The 4475-nt window shown below is 42.5% G+C and overlaps 1 non-coding gene across 1 annotated transcript; it reads left to right on the top strand.

The window, feature by feature from the left end:
• The first annotated feature begins 3094 nt into the window (after positions 1–3094).
• TRNAC-ACA (transfer RNA cysteine (anticodon ACA)) lies at positions 3095–3166 on the top strand. The gene has a single exon. It is a non-coding gene; the product is annotated as a tRNA-Cys (tRNA).
• The last annotated feature ends 1309 nt before the right edge of the window (positions 3167–4475 follow it).

Below are 4475 nucleotides of genomic sequence, written 5' to 3'. Positions count from 1 at the left end.
GAGTCTTTTCCAATGAGTCAACTCTTCGCATGAGGTGGCCAAAGTACTGGAGTTTCAGCTTTAGCATCATTCCTTCCAGTGAACACCCAGGGCTGATCTCCTTCAGAATGGACTGGTTGAATCTCCTTGCAGTCCAAGGGACTCTCAGGAGTCTTCTCCAACACCACAGTTCAAAAGCAGCAATTCTTCGGTGCTCAGCCTTCTTCACAGTCAACTCTCACATCCATACATGACCACAGGAAAAACCATAGCCTTGACTAGACGGACCTTTGTTGGCAAAGGCCAGTAATCACCTACTGAATGTTCTGTCATTTTCACTCATATTTACTTCCAATCCCACTCTCTAAACCAAAACATGGATGATCTTTTTGAAATGCAAACTTGAGCCTATGACTCCTATGCTTATGACCCATTAACAGCTTCTGTTTGTTTTTAGGGTAGAGTCCAAATTCATTTACCAGGGCCTCCAAGATTACTACCCTTGTGGTCCTCTCTCCTTTAGCCTCACTTAAAAAAAAAAAAGTATATATATATGTATGTATATAGCTGCTCCCAGGTCTTAGTTGCAGCATACAGGATCTTTAGTTGTGCCTATGAACCCTTTGTTATAACACTATGGGATCTAGTTCCCTGACCAGGGATCAAACCTGAGCCCCCTGCATTCAGAGCTCAGAGTCTCAGCCACTGGACTACCAGGGAAATTCCCAATCCTCGTTTTCAACTTCTGTGCACTGAACTTCTCTCAGTTCCTCTAGCATGCTAATTCCTTAGGACTCTAGATAGACCTGGAATACACCTTTTTGGTTCCTCCCTATATACACACTAACTGGCCAACTCCTATTTATCCTTCAGTTTCCTGCCTGAGTGCCACCTCCTCCCTAAAGCCTTCTTCTGTTGCCCAGATCATTCTGGGGAATCCTATGAACCACTCTTGTTTGCTCCCTGTGATTTTCCCTCACAGCACTTGACCACTACTGTGCTCCAAGAGAGCAGGGAGAGGCCCTCTCCCTTAATCCACACACAGGTAGCACACTAAGCAGAGCTGTCTGGCACAAGAAGGCATGCAGTAAATGTTGAATGAAAGAAACGAGTCCAGAAAACTTACCCCACTACCAACTCAATGGACATGAATTTGAGTGAACTCTGGGAGAGAGTGAAGGACAGGGAAGCCTGGCATGATGCAGTCTATGGGGTCACAAAGACTCAGACACAACTTAGCGACTGAACAACAACAAACAACCGAAGTATTAATTGATAATGGTTTAAAAATGCTTCCTGAAGGATGGAAGATATTTAGATAGAATTTCCAAACCGAAAGGAATGTATCTCTACTGGAAAGGCTTCACTTACTGGCATATTTCTTAGCTAGAGGCTTTCTACCTCCTGATACTTCCTGGCTGTTCACCAGGAGAAAAGGGACCAGTTATGCCTGCCGTTACCCTTGAATCCCTAGGTCATCTGTCCCCTGCTGACGTCACTCTGGTCTCTGCTTCTGCAGTCACATTACTTTCTCTTGTGTGATCAAATCTCCCTCTGTTTTTCTCTTGCAAGGACACGTGACTGCATTAAGTGCTGTGTGAATAATCCAGAATGATCTCCCTAGCTCAGGAGCCTTACTCACTCACACCTGCAAAGTCCCTTTCACAATAGAAGGCCATGTTTCCAGCTTCCAGGGAAGAGGAAGTTTGTATCCCTGAGGGACATCACTCAGTGTACCACGTGTGCTCTGCTCAGTCGCTTCAGTCGTGTGCAACTCTTCGTGACCCTGAGGACTGTAGCCTGCCAGGCTCCTCTGTCCATGGGATTCTCCAGGCAAGAATCCTGGAGTGGGCTGTCATGCCCTCCTCCTGGGGATCTTCCTGACCCAGGGATCAAACTTGCGTCTCTCATCTCCTGCATCGGCAGGCAGGTTGTCTACTACCAGTGCCTGCTGGGAAGCCCAGTCTCTCATGGGTCCACTTCAAATTTGAATTTTCTATCATGTTATCTCTTTAAAAAAAACAAGTGCTTTATTTGTTTGAGTTGCTTTATTTTCATAACTCTAACAGGCTCTTCATAATTAGTCTTTTCTTCATTTCTCATAGACCAAAACTTTGTTTTTATAAGAAAAAGGAAGTATATCCGAAACCAACAAAACACTTCAGCTTTGTTTACTGTCAGGCATTTCTTTTGAAAGGCACCTCCAGTGAAACCAGACTTAAATAAATATTTATCTGATTAAAGGTTTGTTTTAGACAGGACAAAAAAGAAAACTTTCAGAGATTTCTGTGAGGCAAAGTCCTGAGCAACATAGGTTTTAATGTTTCTGCTCTTAACAGATCTAGTCCCACCTATTTAAAATGGAGAAATTTATGGTAGCGAAATTTTTGCTATTCTGTTTTGAAACTTCACAGCTGTGGTGCTTAAAAAGCAACTTAAGTGGAATTTGCCCTTCAGGCCGCTATCTCATAACCCTGAATACCTGTTCAATCACATATCCCCCAGTTAAGTCAAGTTTCTGATGGAAATAGTTGTAATTATAGCTCCCTGAAGGCACATAATTTGAGAGCCTGCGTGCAGAGCCTGGAGCTGCTCTCTGATGGAGACCTTTAGTTTCAGACCTAGATCAGGTAAGGAGGAAGCTATTCCTAGAAAGAACCCCAGATGTCTCAGCTCAGTTGCCATGGACATGAATTAGTTACTTCTAGCCCAGTGCTGTCCAAATAGAAATATAACACAAACATTCTATTTAAATATGTAGTTGACATTTTTCTAGAAGCTATGTTAAAAACAGCACAAAGAATAAGTGAAATTAATTTTAATGATGCAGTTTACTTAACCCAATATACCACTGGGTATATCATTTCAACACCAATCAATCAATCATCATTACAAAATTTTACATTAACTTTTTTTTTATACTAGGCCTTGATTCTGGTGTATATTTCATACCTCTGGAGCATCTCAGTTTGAACCAGCCCCATTTCAAGTGTTCAGTAGTCAATATGCTCAGCAGCTACTATGTGGGTTAGTTCATCTTTCTGGATGACTAACAAAACTTTGGGTTTCCCAGGTGGCTCATTGCTAAAGAATCCACCTACCAATGCAGGTGGCTTCCCTGGTGGCTCAGATGGTAAAGCGTCTGCCTACAATGCGGGAGACCCGGGTTCAATCCCCGGGTGGGGAAAATCCTCTGGAGAAGGAAATGGCAACCCACTCCAGTATTCTTGCCTGGAAAATCCCATGGGAGGAACTTGGTAGGCTACAGTCCGTGGGGTCACAAAGAGATGGACATGACTGAGCGACTTTATTTCACTTCACTTCACTTCACCAATGCAGGAGACATGAGTTTGATCCCTAGGTCTGGAAGATTCCCCTGGAGATGGAAATGGCTGCCCACTCCAGTATTCTTGCCTGGAAAATCCCATGGACAGAGGAGCCTGGCAGGTTACAGTCTATACAGTTGCAAAGAGCCAGACACAACTTAGCAAATAAACAACAAAACTAGTCAATAGTGGCTCTTTGCCATCAAAGACACAGTCTTTTACTCCTTCATATACATCTCTGATTTTGTTGTAGTTTTACTTATTGATTTTCTTATTAGCTGCAAATCTTTGTTTTTAAAAAACAAATCTTTGTTTCTAGAGATTAAAAAAAAAATTTTTTTCCCCAGTGGGAATCAAGAACTTCTTAATGAAAGTTGGAGGATAACCTATAGGATAGACCCTATGTTGCTCAGGACTTTGCCTAACAGAAATCTCTGGAAGTTTTCTTTTTTGTCCTGTCTAAAATAAACCTTTAATCAGATAAATATTTATTTAAGTTTGGTTTCACTGGAGGTGCCTTTCAAAAGTAGTAAATATGAGATAAAATGATTTTTATTTCCCTGGTTAGCTTCACAGATGCTTTCCGAGCCCTTCAAAATATCTCCTGCAAGACTCAGAATGTGACCTTGGTCTGAAAGATGCACATGGGAAATGGTGATGGAGCCATATCACAGCTACCCTAGCAAAACCCACATGCTTCCCAGGATGGCAGTAACACCTTCTCAGCACAAGGTCAGGACCAAACTGTGAAATAAACTTGTTATATCTGGGATTCCTTTATCAACTTAAAAAATAGTTGCAATCTGAAAGTTGAGAGTTAAGTTTTATTCAGTGGGAATTTTCAGGACTTAGCCTGGGAGACAGCATCTCAAGTAGCCTTGAGAGAACTGCTCCAAGGAGCCAAGGAAAGGAGCTAGGTTATCTAGAAGTCTTCCAACAAAGGGCAAGTAATCTGAACATCAAAAGATTATTGTCAGTTGAAGAAAACCGGATATCTCAAGTTAAGGAATTTAGCACTTTTCGATGAATCAAGTTCAGTGGCTCAGTCAAGTCTGATGCAAGGGCATCCCCATGGACTGCAGCACTCCAGGACTCCCTGTCCATCCCCAGCTCCCGGAGAATGCTCAGACTCATGTCCATTGAGTCGGTGATGCCGTCCAACCATCTCAT

The sequence above is a fragment of the Ovis canadensis genome, chromosome 1 (genome assembly GCF_042477335.2).
Source record: "Ovis canadensis isolate MfBH-ARS-UI-01 breed Bighorn chromosome 1, ARS-UI_OviCan_v2, whole genome shotgun sequence".
Lineage (NCBI taxonomy): Eukaryota > Metazoa > Chordata > Mammalia > Artiodactyla > Bovidae > Ovis > Ovis canadensis.
This window is presented reverse-complemented; position numbering and strand designations above follow the sequence as displayed.